The following is a 23,710-nucleotide window of genomic DNA, read 5'->3' as shown; positions in this document are numbered from 1 at the left end:
GGGGTTACGTACAGAGTTATAGATATCGATTACAGTAAGCAGGTTTACAGTGACGGACTGGTACAGAGGGGAGAGGACCCTGTCCTTGCGGACTTACATTCTATGGGATAGTGGGGAAGAGACAGAAGGTAGGGGCGAGGCGGCGGCGATGGCGAAATTGCTGTCTACCGAGGGCCAAGAGATGGCGGCATCTTCTCTGTCACTATAGAGCAGCACATCTGTGACTTCATGATCCCATCAATAACATGCGCCTCTCGACACCGGCAGCTCACGTGCTTCCCCATCGGCAGCTCATGTTCACCCCCCACCCCCCCGACACCAACAGCTCATGTGTCCTCCCCCCGACACTGGCAGCTCATGTGCCCCCTCTGTCACCAGCAGCTCATGTGCCCCCCCCAACACCGGCAGCTCATGTACCCTCCCCAACACCGGCAACTCATGTTCCCTCGACACCGGCAGCTCATGTGCCCCCCCCCAACACCGGCAGCTCATGTGCCCCCCCTCCCCCGACACCTCATGTGCCCCCCCCCCAACACCGGCAGCTCATGTGCCCCCCCCCCAACATCGGCAACTCATGTTCCCCCGACACCGGCAGCTCATGTGCCCCCCCCCCAACACCGGCAGCTCATGTGCCCCCCCTCCCCCGACACCTCATGTGCCCCCCCCAACTCCGGCAGCTCATGTGCCCCCCCCCCAACATCGGCAACTCATGTTCCCCCGACACCGGCAGCTCATGTGCCCCCCCCCCCGACACCGGCAGCTCATGTGCCCCCCCCCAACACCGGCAGCTCATGTGCCTTCCCGACATCAGCAGCTCATGTGCCCCCCCGACATCGGCAGCTCATGTGCCCCCCCTGACACTGGCAGCTCATGTGCCCCCCCTGACACTGGCAGCTCATGTGCCTCCCCTGACACCGGAAGCCCATGTGCCCCCCGACTCCAACAGCTCGTGTCCCCCGACACCTCATGTGCCCCCAAAGACCAACAGCTCATGTGCCCCCCGACACCTCATGTGCCCCCCTCGACTCTGGCAGCTCATGTGCCCCCCCCCAACATCGGCAACTCATGTTCCCCCGACACCGGCAGCTCATGTGCCCCCCCCCCCAACACCGGCAGCTCATGTGCCCCCCCTCCCCCGACACCTCATGTGCCCCCCCAACTCCGGCAGCTCATGTGCCCCCCCCCAACATCGGCAACTCATGTTCCCCCGACACCGGCAGCTCATGTGCCCCCCCCCCCGACACCGGCAGCTCATGTGCCCCCCCCCCAACACCGGCAGCTCATGTGCCTTCCCGACATCAGCAGCTCATGTGCCCCCCCGACATCGGCAGCTCATGTGCCCCCCCTGACACTGGCAGCTCATGTGCCCCCCCTGACACTGGCAGCTCATGTGCCTCCCCTGACACCGGAAGCCCATGTGCCCCCCGACTCCAACAGCTCGTGTCCCCCGACACCTCATGTGCCCCCAAAGACCAACAGCTCATGTGCCCCCCGACACCTCATGTGCCCCCCTCGACTCTGGCAGCTCATGTGCCCCCCCGACACCAACAGCTCATGTGCCCCCCGACACCAGCAGCTCATGTGCCGCCCCCGACACCAGCAGCTAATGTGCCCCCCAACACTAGCAGCTCATGTGTTCCCCAACACCACCAACTCATGTGTCCCCCAACACCAGCAGCTCATGTGTTCCCCAACACCAACTCATGTGTCCCCCAACACCAGCAGCTCATGTGTTCCCCAACACCACCAACTCATGTGTCCCCCAACACCACCAGCTCGTGTTCCCCAACACCACCAGCTCATGTGTCCCCCAACACCACCAGCTCATGTGTTCCCCCAACACCACCAGCTCATGTGTCCCCCAACACCACCAGCTCATGTGTCCCCCAACACCACCAGCTCATGTGTTCCCCCGACACCACCAGCTCATGTGTTCCCCGACACCACCAGCTCATATGACCCCCAACACTATCAGGGTTCATGTGTTCCACAACACCACCAACTCATGTGTCCCCCAAGACCAGCAGCTCATGTGCCCCCCGACATAAGCATGGCTCATGCAGCTCCATGTAAGGACACAGCCAAAACCAGGTCTCACTGTAAGCACCCTGCATTTTTGCTTGTACACCTCACCAGTTTGGTAGGCACGGCACTGTATAAGGAACGTGCCTCTGACTGCAGAGCCCCTAAGGGATAGCTAGAGGGGAAATCAGTGCAGTGCCCAATTCCCCCCTCCCACTACCTCCCCAGGTGAGGTCATGATTGGGACGCCCAGCGGACCAACCGGGGAGAGGAGGTGAGTCAGGCCACACCCTCAGGGGTTAAATTCCAGTGACCGGGCCAGGTTCTCCCTCTTTCTCCCCGGTTGACCCTTGGAAGCTGTTGTGTCCCTGATCTCCTGGCCACCATGGCTGCCCCTGCGACCGAGGCCCTGCAGCAAGGAGCTGCACAGGAAGGTGAGCAATGGTCGCGATCCCCTAATTCTGGCCTGGGTGCTCACCTTCCTGTGCCCCCTCCTCATCCATTAGCCTCCCCGGCATCCCCCAGGGCTCTGTCCCTGCAACATGCTCCCCTGGGGCCTCGTTCTCTCCTGTCTCCCCAGCGCAGCTAACCCCTACTCACCTGCCCTTAGTGTTGGCCCCGTCCACCGCAGACCTCGGTCACCCTGGGCCTCCTCTCTCAGCTCCCGGCGCTCCCGCTGATCATGGTACAGCTGCGACGCCAGGTAGACGCTCGGGGCGTTCCTCCCGTCCTCCCGAGCGCCTGCATGTTGGAGCAGAGCCGGCGCTGACTAGCCGCCGTGCTCCTGCCCCACGTGTGGCTCCGGGGGGCGCGGCGGGCGTCGCGACGTTTACATCGGGCTCCGCTGCCCGCCGGTGCCAAGCGCCCGCTCCTAACTACAAGTGCGCCCGGGCCCCGGTCACTTCCGGTCCCCAATCTAAGGCCCAGGGCCCGGCGCACATAGTTGCAGCCTCCCCCTCTCACACAGGCCGCCCTGCCTCCCAGAGTGCAGTGCGGGCCCTGTGGGACACGCCCACTTCTGGCCCCACTTCCTCCCGGCAGATATTCAGTGCTGCGGAGGCATGCAGGGGATCGCCCGCTGCCTCGGTGTCCTCGGCGGCGCGCCAGCCGCTCAAGAGGACCAGGGGGCAGCGTGGGCAGCCAGCCCAGGCACACCGCGAGTCCCCTGCAGCGTCAGGGACTCTCCCCTCCCTGATGCCCACTTACTCCCCGGGAGGCAGCAGCAGCGCAGCTTTAGTCTGTGGGGCCCCAACCCGCCAAATCGGTCGGGGGGGCGCCTCACAGACAGCGCTCACTAGCCCCCCGTGCCAGTACCCACCACGGAGCGCTGGACCGGCCCCTGCCAGAACAGGACTGCAGCACCGTGGACCTCTGGCCAGCCCACCCCTGGCCCACCGCGTCCCCCCAGCAGGCACATCGGCGTTGCCTGTGCGGGGGGGCAGGCAGTCGGGGGCCAGAGCCACGAACACGGCCGCAGAGCGTGATGCCTGGTCTATTCAGACCAGCCAGCACGCTCCACAGCCAGGAATGTATGCACCAAACACACATACAGTCGCACCAAACACTAACACAGCTGCAATAAATTACGCGCCGCCAACACCCCCATGCTCCCAAACGCAAATTGCACACAGTTTCCTATCAGTCCCCGCCCTTTTGCGCTCACCCTGCGGTTCCAGCCTAATAGTCTCCGCACCTTCCCCGGCTCTACCCCCTGCACCGCCACTCACGCCCCGTGGCCAAGATAACGTCCCCCTTACTCCCGAGGTAAATGCACCTAACACAACCCCTAGACAGGGCGATCGCAGACATAGATGCCGCAGATCGTCCTCACCCTCATCAGTAGATTCCCGCCACCGTTCCCGCTGTCCCTCTAGCTGTCGCCATTCCCACTCCAGACGCCGACACCACTCACGCAGGAGCCACCACAGATCCCGCTCCTCCAGATGGCGTTCGCCATCCACAACCGGTTCAGAAACATCGGGGAGTCACAACGGGCGGTACCGGTCACACGCCGAAAGACGGCGGTCTCACCGGACACCCAGAGCGGGTACCCGGTGGGAACAGACACTGACACCCCCCGTTACCGACCAGGCAGAGATCGGAGCCCCAATAGCCTCTCATCATCGAGCACACGACAGATCTCATCCGTCACGTGCTCCGTCATTGGCTGACGCACGGGGAGACATGCCATACGTACCTCCCCGGTCCACCAGCCAGCACCGAGCTCCGTCCTGGGCTGACGCACAGGGAGACACGCCATACGTACCTCCCCGGTCCACCAGCCAGCACCGAACCATGGAGACAACTGACGCCGGAGCACCTCCCTCTCCAGGGGACGCTCGGCACCAGACGAGAATACATCCCCGTGCCACGGCGCTGGCCGCTGGCCTGCCATCTTCATCCTCCCGGGCGGGCGGCCAGCACCAGGACAGCGCCACGGCAGGAGCCAGAGTACCTCCGTCCGGAGACACTCGGCCGGCATCTGACAGCGGTGAGTTCTTTGATGTTGGTGAACATTCTACATTGCAAAATGTGGGAGAAAGCGAGCTGGCGGCTGCTATTAAGACCCTAGTTCAGCAGTTGACACGCCCAGGCGTACCAACTGATGCTAGCACCACCCAAGCAGCTAGTCTGCACAAGGATGCATTTTTCTGTGGAGTTAGCCCACTGGGAGCGCATGTTGACTTGGAGACAAAGCAAAAAATTTGGGAAAATGGTTATGTGGATATATGGTCACTGTTATCGGCCGACCAACAGTCCGTAGACAAGGAAAGGAGGACTGGCGAGCGGTTGCAAGATAGGAGCAAACCAAAAATAGCTCAAACAATGAATAACTGGCTCCAGGCCTTCGCGGTTCTCGGATGTATAATGGGCCAAAAGCACCCAGAGCGTTGTTCCGAATTATTTATTTACCAAGATCTAATATATAATTCATATAAGTGCCACAGCGGGGCGGCATGGAAACGGTACGACGAGGAGTTCCGCAGGCGGTTGGCCATGCAACCAGACTTGGGCTGGGGGGTGAAAGCGACGGACGTTTGGTTACGACTGATGTTGTCCCAAAAGCAGCCCCCCTTTTCGGCAGCGACCACTTATCACTCAACAGCAGCAGGCCAGAACACAGTGGTCGCACGCGGACCTGGGGCCTGCTTACTGTTTAACGATGGATACTGCCGTTTCCAAGGGTCCTGTAAATATAGACACGAATGCTCCTCCTGCGGAGGAGGACACCCTGCGGCCAGATGTACCCGCCAGTCAAATAGAGCACCTGCGAGGTTTAACCCCAGTGAACGTAACCGCAATGGGCCCATGGCTAAGCCGTTATCCCAATAAAGAAGCGGCAGAACAACTATATTTCGGTTTTAAACACGGTTTTTATATCCCTTTCAAACCCAGCCCCTCGCCAACTATTGCAAATAATTTAAAATCGGCACGCGAATTCCCTGATATTTTACAGCAAAAAATCCAAAAAGAAGTTGAGCTGGGCAGGATGGCGGGACCTTTTAGTTCGTTGCCATTTAAAAATCTCAGAATCTCGCCTTTAGGTATTGTTCCCAAAAAGGAGCCAGGAAAATATCGGCTAATACATCACCTTTCCTACCCGAAAGGCGCATCGGTTAACGACGCAATACCCGCGGAAGACTCGTCCGTAACCTACTCTTCTTTTGACAAGGCGGTCGAGCTCGTGCGCGCAGCCGGGCCCGGTGCCCTGCTGGCGAAATCCGACATAGAGTCAGCCTTCCGCCTTTTGCCCGTTCACCCGGAATGTTTTCATTTATTAGGCTGTGAGGTGGACAGGCTATTTTACTTTGATATGTGCCTACCAATGGGCTGCTCCATTTCCTGTCATTACTTCGAGCTTTTCAGCACCTTCCTAGACTGGGTATTACGATACGAAACTGGTAGCAACTCAACGATTCACTACCTCGACGATTTTTTGTTCGTCGGTCCCGGGGACTCCAGACTCTGCTCCTTTCTTCTCCAAAAGTTTAAGTTTTTAGCCAAAAAATTTGGGGTACCACTTTCACCGGATAAAACAGTCGGCCCTTGTAACGTTTTGCCTTTCCTCGGTATTGAAATAGACACCAATGCAATGGTGTTTCGATTACCAGCTGATAAGCTGCAAAAAACTCTGCAAATGGTTAAAAATTGCTACGAAGCAAAAAAAGTTACCCTGCAGCAGATGCAGTCCCTGCTAGGATTGCTCAACTTTGCCTGTCGTGTAATGCCGGCGGGCAGAGCGTTTTCACGCCGACTATCACTGGCAACCAAGGGCATAGCCCAGCCGAGCCACAGAATTAGGCTAAACCGTTCCCTGAAGGCAGACTTGCTGGTCTGGAGGACATTCCTGGAGTCCTACAATGGGCATACATGCGTTATGGCGCAGGAGACGCCAAGCAAAGATTTAGACTTGATGGTTGGTGGAAATATTACTGATGGTTTTGCGGCGATATACAAAAACCAGTGGTGCAAAGGCCAATGGCCTGAACTATGGACCACGGCCGCATGGGGCCGTGACCCAGCACTGGTGGAAATTCTGGCGATAGTAACATCAGTCGAGCTATGGGGTGCCCAATTGGAAAATACAAACATCAGATTTACAACAAAGCAGCTGAGAACAGCAAAAGCCCTAAACAGCATGTCCTCTTCTTCTCAGCCGGTACTCGCGCTGTTGCGCCGCCTAGCACTATTATGCCTGAAGCACAACATCTGGTGCCGGGCCAGATTTACGGCGACTGTCGATGATAAAATTGTTAACTCTTTGTTATCTTCCGATTGGCAGGCATTCAAACTCTTCCTCCCCAGGGCGCGAACGTCGGGCCTGCGGTGTCCTCCTTCTCTCTTGGACATGGTGTCCAATCATTGATGCCCTTGATCCGCGCTTCAGTGACACCGGCGACTTGGCAGGTTTACGGTAAGGCGTGGGAGGAGTGGTGCTCGCTAACGCAAGGAAGACCAGTCGATAGGTGCAACCGGACGAGATGCGACGTCCTAGTAGAACTTTTAGAAAAGCTCAGGCAGGGAGGTGCGTCAGGGACATTAGCGCAACGTCATCTGGTGGGAATAGCATTCTTCTTTCAGCTGCTGGGGTGGGTGGACGTAACCAAATATTTTTTCATCAAACAAGCCGTTAAAGGCTGGAGAAGGCTGCAACCTAGTCAGGAATGCCGACGCCCAGTTTCCTTAAGGCTGCTGGCCGACATAATTGCAATTTCTTCATCGGTGTGCAAATCACAATACGAGGCAACGCTGATATCCGCAGCGTTCGCAATCGCCTTCTTCGGGGCACTTCGCATCAGCGAATTAGTGCCCCAGTCAAAAACAGCATCAATAGGCGGCTTAATCAATGAAGACCTCGTCATATGCAGCGAAGCTCTGCGCATTAGAGTACGGAGATCCAAGTGCGACCCCACCGGGAGGGGGACATGGGTATTGGTCAAGGCGTCAGGCGGCCCTATATGCCCCGTAAAAATAGTTAAAAACTATGCGCTAGTAAGACATCCGGGTAGATTCCTCCTTTCACACACCGACGGGTCCCCTCTTACTAAATATCAATTTCAAGCGATTTTTAGACAGTGCCTAGAGGCACTCGGCGTGGTTCCAAAGGAATATGGGACACATTCATTCCGAATAGGGGCGGCGACCGAAGCAGCTAGAGCGGGGGTATCGGAAGTCGAGGTGCAGAGAATGGGCCGCTGGAAATCCGCATGCTTTGCAAGATACATAAGACCAGACCTGCTCTAACACTTCTTGTCTCTTCCAGGCAGCTTTAAGCCCACAGTTTGGGTAGTGGGGCATTCTTTTGTCTACTGGGCGTGCAAAAGGGCCAAACTCAGGACGGGGGGAACCAATTTTGGCTTTCCGAATTTGGAAGTCAACTGGAGAGGCGTCAGAGGGCTTCGGTGGCGTCAGATCTTCCCGGAGTTGGTCGACATCGCTAAGAAGGCCAAGGGGCCGGTGGTTCTGGTGCTACATGCCGGAGGCAATGATTTGGGCAAGCGGAAAGGGGCCGAGCTGTACACAGTAATGTCAACGGACATCGAGCGGTTTGTCTGTTTATTACCAGATATGGTGGTGGTGTGGTCAGAGATAATACCTCGAGCGGTCTGGCACGGAGCTAAGGACGTAAAAGCCATCGAAAACGCAAGAAAAAGGATTAACACAAAGATGTCGAAGTTTGTGAGAGAAAATTACGGCATTGTGGTTCGACACCAGGAGTTAGAAGGGAACAATTTTGCTTTGCTGAGACCAGATGGCATCCACCTCACGGACATCGGACTGGACATATTCTTGGAGGGTTTGCGGGATGGTGTTGAACAGGCTCTAATGATGTTGTGTGGGGGTCGGAGTCTTGTGTAGGTCATACACATGATCCTCCGTGGCGGTAGGTAGAGGGGGGCAAAGGTTCGTAACCTCTCATCGGCTTGCTGGCCCAGCGGTCGTCGGCTGGGGCCTTCAGCAATGAGTGCGTCGCGATGTGTAATTGCCCTTCTCTACTTTGCAATTAATAAAACTGTGACCGACCTGTTCAACCCATCCAGGATTGTTGGTATCTTTTATTACGGAGTGGTGGGACGGGGGAAGGCACTGGTTACGACACACGGGTCTCTGCAGTCTGGTAGGCACGGCACTGTATAAGGAACGTGCCTCTGACTGCAGAGCCCCTAAGGGATAGCTAGAGGGGAAATCAGTGCAGTGCCCAATTCCCCCCTCCCACTACCTCCCCAGGTGAGGTCATGATTGGGACGCCCAGCGGACCAACCGGGGAGAGGAGGTGAGTCAGGCCACACCCTCAGGGGTTAAATTCCAGTGACCGGGCCAGGTTCTCCCTCTTTCTCCCCGGTTGACCCTTGGAAGCTGTTGTCCCACCCTCCCTCCCTTATAAATTGATAAATGTGCTGTGCAATTACTGTTAAAATGTTTTGAATTTTAAATTTAAAAAAAAAAAAAAAAAAAGATTTTGATGTTCTTTTATATACGTCACAGTGGCGGTAGGTAGAGGGGGGCAAAGGTTCGTAACCTCTCATCGGCTTGCTGGCCCAGCGGTCGTCGGCTGGGGCCTTCAGCAATGAGTGCGTCGCGATGTGTAATTGCCCTTCTCTACTTTGCAATTAATAAAACTGTGACCGACCTGTTCAACCCATCCAGGATTGTTGGTATCTTTTATTACGGAGTGGTGGGACGGGGGAAGGCACTGGTTACGACACACGGGTCTCTGCAGTCATGAAGCCATTAGTTCTAAAAATCTTTCTCTTGGTCTCATCCCCCGGAGCACAGAGTCCCAGTGTCTCCATATTTCTCACCCTGGGCCCCGGCACATTGTAGGAGGCTTTTTTGTGTCTGGATTTTAGGAGCGGTTCCTCCGTGGACGCCCCCCATGCTGTGGCTCCTCTGCAGTGTGCACTGGTTTGTGTCCCCCAGATCGGCTTTCCACTTCTTTAAATAATGGCAGGGAACTTACAGGCGGATTTTCTTTCCCCTTCTCACCAGACAACGTTCCTGTTTAGGTGGTCACTTTTGTGGCCGCTTGGACGTCTGAGATTCTGCAGTTCCATCTTTCTTACATTTTCTATCACTTTTGTTCCAGTATCTGATTGGTTAGTAAAGTTTCACTGATCTTCTTGTAGTCGTCACCTTTCTTGAGTACAGAAATGATTTTCTTTCGTCTTCTGACATTTCTCTTCCATGTGGTGCCATTGCTGACAGCATGAAATGGTAAAGGGTTTTCTTTTTCAGGATCACCCTCTTATAGTCGCCCGTGTTATGGACACCGGTGTAATGAAGAATACCAATCTGAGGTGGAATTCTTGTTTAATTAGAATTTTGGAGTTTAAACTTTAGCTCTTCTCCTAAGACTTTCATTGGGGTGTACTCATTTTTGCAACATTGTCTGGAATCAATTTGTTGGTAAAAATTTCTTCTTTGGAGTCCAAAATAACAAATAGTGTTTGCAATCAATGGCCGACAGTTGTGGGAGTATTTTGTAGTGTTGAACCAACAGTTTTCTAACAAATCTGTTGGGGTGTACTCATTTATGCTGAGCACTGTATGTGGAAGGCTGAGGAGAATGTTCCTGGTATATTGGCCATGATGAAAATCATTGGCAAAACTAAGGATCTATGAGTAAATCAGAATGGAGCTCGGAAGATCTACCCCATCATGGAAGGAGGAAGAAAGATCATGAAATGGAAGAAGAAAAGACGGAGGAAAGAATGAAGGAGGAGGAAAGAATGAGGAGGAGGAAAGAATGAGGAGGAGGAAAGGAGGAAGAAAGAATGAGGAGGAAAGAAGGAAGGAGGAGGAAAGAATGAGAATGAGGAGGTAAGAATGAAGGAGGAGGAAAGAATGAAGAGGAGGACAGTGTCAAAGAAAATATTAAAACTCCTTGAGGTCCCTCATGTTCCCCCCACCAATATGGAATATTGGAATTTCTATACATCCAATATTAATGAGACGTACATTGTTGGCACTGGGATAACTAGGCCAATACAGACATTTTCTCATAATCATAACATCAAAAAGTCCCAAATCCATAGGGGTAAAACCCCCAGCAGCAGCAGCTCGGCCATGTTAGAGCTAAGCATAGCCAACATCCCGATAGAAGAGATATCAGTCCGGCCTTCGGAGATCGCTCTATGAGGAGTTATTACATAAATTGGGAGTTCCTAAAATTCTGAAGTGCTGAGTCCGGGCCGTTGTGGGGTCATAGTAGAGGGGTGTGCTGGTGGGACTCAGGGTCTGATAAAGACCTACCCCAATTATCACCGGTGCTCGCACAGATACATATCATATATGCAGGGGCCCTGTGTATGGACCGACCAATCCAATCGCTCGGAATCGTCTCTGCGATCGGTGCAGTAAGTTCTTCTGTTTACGCTGCATTGTTTTGTCCCCGTGTAAAATCATTTGCATATTTGTCAGACACACTGCCTCCCTTTGAATTATAAAATCTAATCGTTCTGTTCCTTCTGTTCTATAAACCACGCCTCAAAGCCATGAGCTACGTACAGTGTCTAATCAACCAAAACAGATTAGTGGTGTCGGCGAGTAGTCTGGGGTTATCGGAGAGTTAGCTGTGATCGTGGCGGGGTGTGAACACATACTCCATGTGTTGGCATCCGGAGGTGTATACGCCGTACGCTCACCATTAGCTTTCCGATAACCGGCCGAGTGGAGCCAACAGGCTGCGGCCTTCTCCGATGATCGTCGGCAAATCGTCTAATTGTCCGGACGATAGGGGGCGGTAGAGAGCTGTTAGCTCCAAAGATCTCAGAGGCTGGAACTCTTGACCTTCCCGGCCAGTGATATCAGGGATTCGTGGGATTAAGAAAGTCCTGACAAATATCAGATCCCAGACAGATAGAATGAGAAGGCGGAGGACAGAATGACATGGCGGAGGATAGAATGAGAAGGCAGAGAATAGAATGAGAAGGCGGAGGAGAGAATGAGAAGGCGGACGACAGAATGAGAAGGCGGAGGACAGAATGAGAAGGCGGTGGTCAGAATGAGATGGCGGAGGACAGAATGAGAAGGCGGAGGAGAGAATGAGAAGGCGGAGGAAAGAATGAGAAGGCAGAGGAAAGAATGAGATGGCGGAGGACAGAATGAGAAGGCGGAGGACAGAATGAGAAGGTGGAGGACAGAATGAGAAGGCGGAGGAGAGAATGAGAAGGCGGAGGAAAGAATGAGAAGGCAGAGGAAAGAATGAGAAGGCGGAGGACAGAATGAGAAGGCGGAGGAGAGAATGAGAAGGCGGAGGAAAGAATGACATGGCGGAGGATAGAATGAGAAGGCGGAGGATAGAATGAGAAGGCGGAGGACAGAATGACATGGCGGAGGATAGAATGAGAAGGCGGAGGAGAGAATGAGAAGGCGGAGGACAGAATGACATGGCGGAGGATAGAATGAGAAGGCGGAGGACAGAATGACATGGCGGAGGATAGAATGAGAAGGCAGAGGATAGAATGAGAAGGCGGAGGACAGAATGAGAAGGCGGAGGAGAGAATGAGAAGGCGGAGGACAGAATGAGATGGCGGAGGACAGAATGAGAAGGCGGAGGACAGAATGAGATGGCGGAGGACAGAATGAGATGGCGGAGGATAGAATGAGATGGCGGAGGATAGAATGAGAAGGCGGAGGACAGAATGAGATGGCGGAGGATAGAATGAGAAGGCGGAGGAAAAAATGAGAAGACGGAGGACAGAATGAGATGACGGAGGACAGAATGAGATGGCGGAGGACAGAATGAGAAGGCAGAGGATAGAATGAGAAGGCGGAGGAGAGAATGAGAAGTCGGAGGAGGAGAGAATGAGAAGACGGAGGACAGAATGAGATGGCGGAGGATAGAATGAGATGGCGGAGGATAGAATGAGATGGCGGAGGACAGAATGAGATGGCGGAGGATAGAATGAGAAGGCGGAGGACAGAATGAGATGGCGGAGGACAGAATGAGAAGGCAGAGGATAGAATGAGAAGGCAGAGGACAGAATGAGAAGGCAGAGGAGAGAATGAGAAGGAGGAGGACAAAATGAGATGGCGGAGGATAGAATGAGAAGGCAGAGAATAGAATGAGAAGGCGGAGGACAGAATGAGAAGGCGGAGGACAGAATGAGAAGGCGGAGGAGAGAATGAGAAGGCGGAGGACAGAATGAGATGGCGGAGGACAGAATGAGAAGGCGGAGGTCAGAATGAGAAGGCGGTGGTCAGAATGAGATGGCGGAGGACAGAATGAGAAGGCGGAGGACAGAATGAGAAGGCGGAGGACAGAATGAGAAGGCGGAGGACAGAATGAGAAGGCGGAGGACAGAATGAGAAAGCGGAGGACAGAATGAGATGGCGGAGGTCAGAATAAGATGGCGGAGGACAGAATGAGAAAGCGGAGGACAGAATGAGAAAGCGGAGGAGAGAATGAGATGGCGGAGGACAGAATGAGAAGGCGGAGGACAGAATGAGATGGCGGAGGACAGAATGAGAAGGCGGAGGACAGAATGAGAAGGCGGAGGACAGAATGAGATGGCGGAGGTCAGAATGAGATGGCGGAGGACAGAATGAGATGGCGGAGGACAGAATGAGAAAGCGGAGGACAGAATGAGAAAGCGGAGGAGAGAATGAGATGGCGGAGGACAGAATGAGAAGGCGGAGGACAGAATGAGATGGCGGAGGACAGAATGAGAAGGCGGAGGACAGAATGAGAAGGCGGAGGACAGAATGAGATGGCGGAGGACAGAATGAGAAGGCGGAGGACAGAATGAGATGGCGGAGGACAGAATGAGATGGCGGAGGACAGAATGAGAAGGCGGAGGTCAGAATGAGATGGCGGAGGACAGAATGAGATGGCGGAGGACAGAATGAGAAGGCAGAGGACAGAATGAGATGGCGGAGGAAAGAATGAAATGGCGGAGGCATCAGTGTAATCAGTATAACGGCACCGACCTGACACTGTCTGTAGTCACTGAGCACAATCCTGATCACAGGTATCAGTGTAATCAGTATAACGGCACCGACCTGACACTGTCTGTAGTCACTGAGCACAATCCTGATCACAGGTATCAGTGTAATCAGTATAACGGCACCGACCTGACACTGTCTGTAGTCACTGAGCACAATCCTGATCACAGGTATCAGTGTAATCAGTATAACGGCACCGACCTGACACTGTCTGTAGTCACCGAGCACAATCCTGATCACAGGTATCAGTGTAATCAGTATAACGGCTCCGACCTGACACTGTAGTCACTGAGCACAATCCTGATCACAGGTATCAGTGTAATCAGTATAACGGCACCGACCTGACACTGTCTGCAGTCACTGAGCACAATCCTGATCACAGGTATCAGTGTAATCAGTATCACGGCACCGACCTGACACTGTCTGTAGTCACTGAGCACAATCCTGATCACAGGTATCAGTGTAATCAGTATAACGGCACCTACCTGACACTTTCTGTAGACACTGTGCACAATCCTGATCACAGGTATCAGTGTAACCAGTATAACGGCACCGACCTGACACTGTCTGTAGTCACTGAGCACAATCCTGATCACAGGTATCAGTGTAATCAGTATAACGGCACCGACCTGACACTGTCTGTAGTCACTGAGCACAATCCTGATCACAGGTATCAGTGTAATCAGTATAACGGCACCGACCTGACACTGTCTGTAGTCACTGAGCACAATCCTGATCACAGGTATCAGTGTAATCAGTATCACGGCACCGACCTGACACTGTCTGTAGTCACTGAGCACAATCCTGATCACAGGTATCAGTGTAATCAGTATAACGGCACCTACCTGACACTTTCTGTAGACACTGTGCACAATCCTGATCACAGGTATCAGTGTAATCAGTATCACGGCACCGACCTGACACTGTCTGCAGTCACTGAGCACAATCCTGATCACAGGTATCAGTGTAATCAGTATCACGGCACCGACCTGACACTGTCTGTAGTCACTGAGCACAATCCTGATCACAGGTATCAGTGTAATCAGTATAACGGCACCTACCTGACACTTTCTGTAGACACTGTGCACAATCCTGATCACAGGTATCAGTGTAACCAGTATAACGGCACCGACCTGACACTGTCTGTAGTCACTGAGCACAATCCTGATCACAGGTATCAGTGTAATCAGTATAACGGCACCGACCTGACACTGTCTGTAGTCACTGAGCACAATCCTGATCACAGGTATCAGTGTAATCAGTATAACGGCACCGACCTGACACTGTCTGTAGTCACTGAGCACAATCCTGATCACAGGTATCAGTGTAATCAGTATAACGGCACCGACCTGACACTGTCTGTAGTCACTGAGCACAATCCTGATCACAGGTATCAGTGTAATCAGAATAACGGCACCGACCTGACACTGTCTGTAGTCACTGAGCACAATCCTGATCACAGGTATCAGTGTAATCAGTATAACGGCACCGACCTGACACTGTCTGTAGTCACTGAGCACAATCCTTATCACAGGTATCACTGTAATCAGTATAACGGCTCCAACCTGACACTGTCTGTAGTCACTGAGCACAATCCTGATCACAGGTATCAGTGTAATCAGTATAACGGCACCGACCTGACACTGTCTGTAGTCACTGAGCACAATCCTGATCACAGGTATCAGTGTAATCAGTATAACGGCACCGACCTGACACTGTCTGTAGTCACTGAGCACAATCCTGATCACAGGTATCAGTGTAATCAGTATAACGGCGCCGACCTGACACTGTAGTCACTGAGCACAATCCTGATCACAGGTATCAGTGTAATCAGTATAACGGCACCGACCTGACACTGTCTGTAGTCACTGAGCACAATCCTGATCACAGGTATCAGTGTAATCAGTATAATGGCACCGACCTGACACTGTCTGTAGTCACTGAGCACAATCCTGATCACAGGTATCAGTGTAATCAGTATAACGGCACCGACCTGACACTGTCTGTAGTCACTGAACACAATCCTGATCACAGGTATCAGTGTAATCAGTATAACGGCGCCGACCTGACACTGTAGTCACTGAGCACAATCCTGATCACAGGTATCAGTGTAATCAGTATAACGGCACCGACCTGACACTGTCTGTAGTCACTGAACACAATCCTGATCACAGGTATCAGTGTAATCAGTATAACGGCGCCGACCTGACACTGTAGTCACTGAGCACAATCCTGATCACAGGTATCAGTGTAATCAGTATAACGGCGCCGACATGGCACTTTAATGAGAAAAAGAACGGCAAAGATGATAAAAAGGAGGAAAGATGAAAAAGAGGCAAATATATGAAGGAGAAGAAAGAGATGGAAAAGTATCTGCAGCGTCCACAGGTTCCGATACTTTGGTCCCCAAATTCAGGATTGCAACAACGCACACAAGATCACGCAGCAATGATGCCGCATATGCAGCAGTTAAGGCAGCGAGAGCCGGACCCTGTAGCATCTAATGGGGGGACATGGTAGAATCTGATGGGTGACCTGGAGAATCTTATGGGGGGACCCTGTAGCTTATGATGGGGGGGGTCCTGTAGCTTATGATGGGGGACCCTGTAGCTTATGATGGGGGACGCTGTACTTATTATGGGGGACCCTGTAGCTTATGATGGGGGGACCCTGTAGCTTATGATGGGGGGCCCTGTAGCTTATGATGGGGGGCACTGTAGCTTATGATGGGGGGCCCTGTAGCTTATGATGGGGGGACCCTGTAGCCTATGATGGGGGGACCCTGTAGCTTATGATGGGGACCCTGTAGCCTATGATGGGGGGACCCTGTAGCTTATGATGGGGGGACCCTGTAGCTTATGATGGGGGGCACTGTAGCTTATGATGGGGGACCCTATAGCTTATGATGGGGGCACCCTGTAGCTTATGATGGGGGGGGCCTGTAGCTTATGATGGGGGGCACTGTAGCTTATGATGGGGGGCCCTGTAGCTTATGATGGGGGGCCCTGTAGCTTATGATGGGGGGACCCTGTAGCTTATGATGGGGGGACCCTGTAGCTTATGATGGGGGGACCCTGTAGCTTATGATGGGGGGCACTGTAGCTTATGATGGGGGACCCTGTAGCTTATGATGGGGGGGGGCTGTAGCTTATGATGGGGGGACCCTGTAGCTTATGATGGGGGGCACTGTAGCTTATGATGGGGGCACCCTGAAGCTTATGATGGGGGGGGCCTGTAGCTTATGATGGGGGGGCTGTAGCTTATGATGGGGGACCCTGTAGCTTATGATTTGGGGACCCTGTAGCTTATGATGGGGGGACCCTGTAGCTTATGATGGGGGGGGCTGTAGCTTATGATGGGGGGACCCTGTAGCTTATGATGGGGGGGCCTGTAGCTTATGATGGGGGCCCTGTAGCTTATGATGGGGGGACCCTGTAGCTTATGATGGGGGACTGTAGCTTATGATGGGGGACCCTGTAGCTTATGATGGGGGGACCCTGTAGCTTATGATGGGGGGACCCTGTAGCTTATGATGGGGGCCCTGTAGCTTATGATGGGGGGGCTGTAGCTTATGATGGGGGAACCTGTAGCTTATGATGGGGGGGGGGGGGGCTGTAGCTTATGATGGGGGGGGGGGGCTGTAGCTTATGATGGGGGGGCCTGTAGCTTATGATGGGGGCCCTGTAGCTTATGATGGGGGGACCCTGTAGCTTATGATGGGGGACTGTAGCTTATGATGGGGGGACCCTGTAGCTTATGATGGGGGGACCCTGTAGCTTATGATGGGGGCCCTGTAGCTTATGATGCGGGACCCTGTAGCTTATGATGGGGGGGCCTGTAGCTTATGATGGGGGGGGGGGGCTGTAGCTTATGATGGGGGGCCCTGTAGCTTATGATGGGGGGACCCTGTAGCTTATGATGGGGACCCTGTAGCTTATGATGGGGGACCCTGTAGCTTATGATGGGGGGACCCTGTAGCTTATGATGGGGGACCCTGTAGCTTATGATGGGGGGGGGGCTGTAGCTTATGATGGGGGGGCCTGTAGCTTATGATGGGGGGCCCTGTAGCTTATGATGGGGACCCTGTAGCTTATGATGGGGGGGCCTGTAGCTTATGATGGGGGGGGCTGTAGCTTATGATGGGGGGCACTGTAGCTTATGATGGGGGGGCCTGTAGCTTATGATGGGGGGACCCTGTAGCTTATGATGGGGGGACCCTGTAGCTTATGATGGGGGGCCTGTAGCTTATGATGGGGGGACCCTGTAGCTTATGATGGTGGGCCCTGCAGCTTATGATGGGGGGGGCTGTAGCTTATGATGGGGGCCCTATAGCTTATGATGGGGGGGCCTGTAGCTTATGATGGGGGACCCTGTAGCTTATGATGGGGGCCCTGTAGCTTATGATGGGGGCCCTGTAGCTTATGATGGGGGACCCTGTAGCTTATGATGGGGGGGGGGGCTGTAGCTTATGATGGGGGGACCCTGTAGCTTATGATGGGGGGGGGGGGGGGCTGTAGCTTATGATGGGGGCCCTGTAGCTTATGATGGAAGACCCTGTAGCTTATGATGGGGGTCCTGTAGCTTATGATGGGGGGACCCTGTAGCTTATGATGGGGGGCACTGTAGCTTATGATGGGGGGCACTGTAGCTTATGATGGGGGGACCCTGTAGCTTATGATGGGGGGGGGGCTGTAGCTTATGATGGGGGACCCTGTAGCTTACGATGGGGGGACCCTGTAGCTTACGATGGGGGCCCTGTAGCTTATGATGGGGACCCTGTAGCTTATGATGGGGGGCCCTGTAGCTTATGATGGGGGGACCCTGTAGCTTATGATGGGGGGGCCTGTAGCTTATGATGGGGGGCCCTGTAGCTTATGATGGGGGGACCCTGTAGCTTACGATGGGGGGACCCTGTAGCTTACGATGGGGGCCCTGTAGCTTATGATGGGGGGCCCTGTAGCTTATGATGGGGGGACCCTGTAGCTTACGATGGGGGGACCCTGTAGCTTATGATGGGGGACCCTGTAGCTTACGATGGGGGCCCTGTAGCTTATGATGGGGGACCCTGTAGCTTATGATGGGGGGCCCTGTAGCTTATGATGGGGGCCCTGTAGCTTATGATGGGGGGCCCTGTAGCTTATGATGGGGGGGCCTGTAGCTTATGATGGGGGCCCTGTAGCTTATGATGGGGGGGCCTGTAGCTTATGATGGGGACCCTGTAGCTTATGATGGGGACCCTGTAACTTATGATGGGGGGCCCTGTAGCTTATGATGGGGGGGGGGGCTGTAGCTTATGATGGGGACCCTGTAGCTTATCATGGGGGCCCTGTAGCTTATGATGGGGGGCCCTGTAGCTTATGATGGGGACCCTGTAACTTATGATGGGGGGCCCTGTAGCTTATGATGGGGGGGGGGGGGGCTGTAGCTTATGATGGGGACCCTGTAGCTTATGATGGGGGACCCTGTAGCTTATGATGGGGGACCCTGTAGCTTATGATGGGGGGGGAGCTGTAGCTTATGATGGGGGACCCTGTAGCTTATGATGGGGGGGGGCTGTAGCTTATGATGGGGGACCCTGTAGCTTATCATGGGGGACCCTGTAGCTTATGATGGGGGGGCCCTGTAGCTTATGATGGGGGGGGGGGCTGTAGCTTATGATGGGGACCCTGTAGCTTATGATGGGGGACCCTGTAGCTTATGATGGGGGACCCTGTAGCTTATGATGGGGGGGGGGCTGTAGCTTATGATGGGGACCCTGTAGCTTATGATGGGGACCCTGTAGCTTACGATGGGGACCCTGTAACTTATGATGGGGGGGGCCCTGTAGCTTATGATGGGGGGGGGGGGCTGTAGCTTATGATGGGGACCCTGTAGCTTATGATGGGGGGACCCTGTAGCTTATGATGGGGGACCCTGTAACTTATGATGGGGGGGCCCTGTAGCTTATGATGGGGGGCACTGTAGCTTATGATGGGGGGCCCTGTAGCTTATGATGGGGGGCCCTGTAGCTTATGATGGGGGGGCCCTGTAGCTTATGATGGGGGACCCTGTAGCTTACGATGGGGGGACCCTGTAGCTTATGATGGGGACCCTGTAGCTTATGATGGGGGCCCCTGTAGCTTATGATGGGGGGCCCTGTAGCTTATGATGGGGGGGCCTGTAGCTTATGATGGGGGGCCCTGTAGCTTATGATGGGGGCCCTGCAGCTTATGATGGGGGGGGGGGGGGGCTGTAGCTTATGATGGGGGGACCCTGTAGCTTATGATGGGGGGCCCTGTAGCTTATGATGGGGGCCCTGCAGCTTATGATGGGGGGGGGGGCTGTAGCTTATGATGGGGGGGCCTGTAGCTTATGATGGGGGGCCCTGTAGTTTATGATGGGGGACGCTGTAGCTTATGATGGGGGGGGCCTGTAGCTTATGATGGGGGGGGGGGCTGTAGCTTATGATGGGGGGCCTGTAACTTATGATGGGGGACCCTGTAGCTTATGATGGGGGACCCTGTAGCTTATGATGGGGGGGGGGGGGGCTGTAGCTTATGATGGGGGACCCTGTAGCTTATGATGGGGGACCCTGTAGCTTATGATGGGGGGGCCTGTAGCTTTTGATGGGGGGACCCTGTAGCTTATGATGGGGGGGGCTGTAGCTTATGATGGGGGGCCTGTAGCTTATGATGGGGGCCCTGTAGCTTATGATGGGGGGCCCTGTAGCTTATTATGGGAGACCCTGTAGCTTATTATGGGGGCCCTGTAGCTTATGATGGGGGGTCCTGTAGTTTATGATGGGGGGGCCTGTAGCTTATGATGGGGGACCCTGTAGCTTATGATGGGGACCCTGTAGATTATGATGGAGGGGGGCTGTAGCTTATGATGGGGACCCTGTAGCTTATGATGGGGGGACCCTGTAGCTTATGATGGGGGGTCCTGTAGCTTATGATGGTGGACCCTGTAGCTTATGATGGGGGGGGCTGTAGCTTATAATGGGGACCCTGTAGCTTATGATGGGGGGCCCTGTAACTTATGATGGGGACGCTGTAGCTTATGATGGGGACCCTGTAGCTTATGATGGGGGACCCTGTAGCTTATGATGGGGACCCTGTAGCTTATGATGGGGGACCCTGTAGCTTATGATGGGGGGACCTGTAGCTTATGATGGGGGGGCCTGTAGCTTATGATGGGGGGACCCTGCAGCTTATGATGGGGGGGCCTGTAGCTTATGATGGGGGGACCCTGTAGCTTATGATGGGGGGACCCTGTAGCTTATGATGGGGGTCCCTGTAGATTACGATGGGGGACCCTGTAGCTTACGATGGGGGACCCTGTAGCTTACGATGGGGACCCTGTAGCTTATGATGGGGACCCTGTAGCTTATGATGGGGGGACTCTGTAGCTTATGATGGGGGACCCTGTAGCTTATGATGGGGGGCCTGTAGCTTATGATGGGGGTCCTGTAGCTTATGATGGGGGGACCCTGTAGCTTATGATGGGGACCCTGTAGCTTATGATGGGGGGACTCTGTAGCTTATGATGGGGGACCCTGTAGCTTATGATGGGGGGCCTGTAGCTTATGATGGGGGTCCTGTAGCTTATGATGGGGGGACCCTGTAGCTTATGATGGGGGGGGTCCTGTAGCTTATGATGGGGAACCTGTAGCTTATGATGGGGGTCCCTGTAGCTTATGATGGGGGACCCTGTAGCTTATGATGGGGGGACCCTGTAGCTTATGATGGGGACCCTGTAGCTTATGATGGGGACCCTGTAGCTTATGATGGGGGGACCCTGTAGCTTATGATGGGGGGGCCTGTAGCTTATGATGGGGGGACCCTGCAGCTTATGATGGGGGAGCACTGTAGCTTATGATGGGGGGACCCTGTAGCTTATGATGGGGACCCTGTAGCTTATGATGGGGACTCTGTAGCTTATGATGGGGGGGGGTCCTGTAGCTTATGATGGGGACCCTGTAGCTTATGATGGGGACCCTGTAGCTTATGATGGGGACCCTGTAGCTTATGATGGGTGGGCCTGTAGCTTATGATGGGGACCCTGTAGCTTATGATGGGGGGCACTGTAGCGTATGATGGGGGGACCCTGTAGCTTATGATGGGGACCCTGTAGCTTATGATGGGGACCCTGTAGCTTATGATGGGGGGCCCTGTAGCTTATGATGGGGGGCCCTGTAGCTTATGATGGGGGGACCCTGTAGCTTATGATGGGGGAGGTCCTGTAACTTATGATGGGGACCCTGTAGCTTATGATGGGGGGCCCTGAAGCTTATGATGGGGGACCCTGTAGCTTATGATGGGGGGACCCTGTAGCTTATGATGGGGGGACCCTGTAGCTTATGATGGGGGGCCCTGTAGCTTATGATGGGGGGACCCTGTAGCTTATGATGGGGGAGGTCCTGTAACTTATGATGGGGACCCTGTAGCTTATGATGGGGGGCCCTGTAGCTTATGATGGGGGACCCTGTAGCTTATGATGGGGGGCCCTGTAGCTTATGATGGGGACCCTGTAGCTTATGATGGGGGGACCCTGTAGCTTATGATGGGGACCCTGTAGCTTATGATGGGGGGGCCTGTAGCTTATGATGGGGGGACCCTGTAGCTTATGATGGGGACCCTGTAGCTTATGATGGGGGGGCTTGTAGCTTATGATGGGGGGACCCTGTAGCTTATGATGGGGGGGGCACTGTAGCTTATGATGGGGGGACCCTGCAGCTTATGATGGGGACCCTGTAGCTTATGATGGGGGGCCCTGTAGCTTATTATGGGGGCCCTGTAGCTTATGATGGGGGGTCCTGTAGCTTATGATGGGGACCCTGTAGATTATGATGGGGGGCCCTGTAGCTTATGATGGGGGGCCCTGTAGCTTATGATGGGGGGCCCTGTAGCTTATGATGGGGGGACCCTGTAGCTTATGATGGGGACCCTGTAGCTTATGATGGGGGGCCCTGTAGCTTATGATGGGGGGACCCTGTAGCTTATGATGGGGACCCTGTAGCTTATGATGGGGGGCCCTGTAGCTTATGATGGGGGGACCCTGTAGCTTATGATGGGGGACCCTGTAGCTTATGATGGGGGACCCTGTAGCTTATGATGGGGGGACCCTGCAGCTTATGATGGGGGGCCCTGTAGCTTATGATGGGGGGACCCTGTAGCTTATGATGGGGACCCTGTAGCTTATGATGGGGGGACCCTGTAGCTTATGATGGGGGACGCTGTAGCTTATGATGGGGGGGCCTGTAGCTTATGATGGGGGGACCCTGCAGCTTATGATGGGGGGACCCTGCAGCTTATGATGGGGGGGCACTGTAGCTTATGATGGGGGGGCCTGTAGCTTATGATGGGGGGACCCTATAGCTTATGATGGGGGGGCCTGTAGCTTATGATGGGGGACCCTGTAGCTTATGATGGGGGACCCTGTAGCTTATGATGGGGGGCCTGTAGCTTATGATGGGGGACGCTGTAGCTTATGATGGGGGGGCCTGTAGCTTATGATGGGGGGCCCTGTAGCTTATGATGGGGGGGCCTGTAGCTTATGATGGGGGGGCCTGTAGCTTATGATGGGGGGCCCTGTAGCTTATGATGGGGGGGCCTGTAGCTTATGATGGGGGGGCCTGTAGCTTATGATGGGGGGACCCTGTAGCTTATGATGGGGGGGCCTGTAGCTTATGATGGGGGGCCCTGTAGCTTATGATGGGGGGCCCTGAAGCTTATGATGGGGGACCCTGTAGCTTATGATGGGGGGGCCTGTAGCTTATGATGGGGGGACCCTGTAGCTTATGATGGGGACCCTGTAGCTTATGATGGGGGGACCCTGTAGCTTATGATGGGGGGACCCTGTAGCTTATGATGGGGACCCTGTAGCTTATGATGGGGGGGGCCTGTAGCTTATGATGGGGGGACCCTGTAGCTTATGATGGGGGGACCCTGTAGCTTATGATGGGGGGGCACTGTAGCTTATGATGGGGGGACCCTGTAGCTTATGATGGGGGGACCCTGTAGCTTATGATGGGGGGGCCTGTAGCTTATGATGGGGGGACCCTGTAGCTTATGATGGGGGGACCCTGTAGCTTATGATGGGGGGGCCTGTAGCTTATGATGGGGGGGCCTGTAGCTTATGATGGGGGGACCCTGTAGCTTATGATGGGGGGTCCTGTAGCTTATGATGGGGACCCTGTAGCTTATGATGGGGGGACCCTGTAGCTTATGATGGGGGGACCCTGTAGCTTATGATGGGGGGG

General features: G+C 54.4%; 2 protein-coding genes across 3 annotated transcripts in view; both read right to left on the bottom strand.

Annotated features, from left to right (window-relative positions):
• LOC138657327 (probable N-acetyltransferase camello) overlaps positions 1-23,710 on the bottom strand; it is a 53,856-nt gene that overhangs the window by 2,629 nt on the left and 27,517 nt on the right. The window lies entirely within an intron of this gene.
• The window catches only part of LOC138657324 (probable N-acetyltransferase camello), an 80,531-nt gene that overhangs the window by 29,366 nt on the left and 27,455 nt on the right, over positions 1-23,710 (bottom strand). The gene's annotated exons all lie outside the window — the stretch shown is intronic.

This window comes from Ranitomeya imitator, chromosome 1, assembly GCF_032444005.1.
Source record: "Ranitomeya imitator isolate aRanImi1 chromosome 1, aRanImi1.pri, whole genome shotgun sequence".
NCBI lineage: Eukaryota > Metazoa > Chordata > Amphibia > Anura > Dendrobatidae > Ranitomeya > Ranitomeya imitator.
Note: the sequence above shows the minus strand (reverse complement) of the source record. Positions and strands in the feature narration are given on the sequence as shown.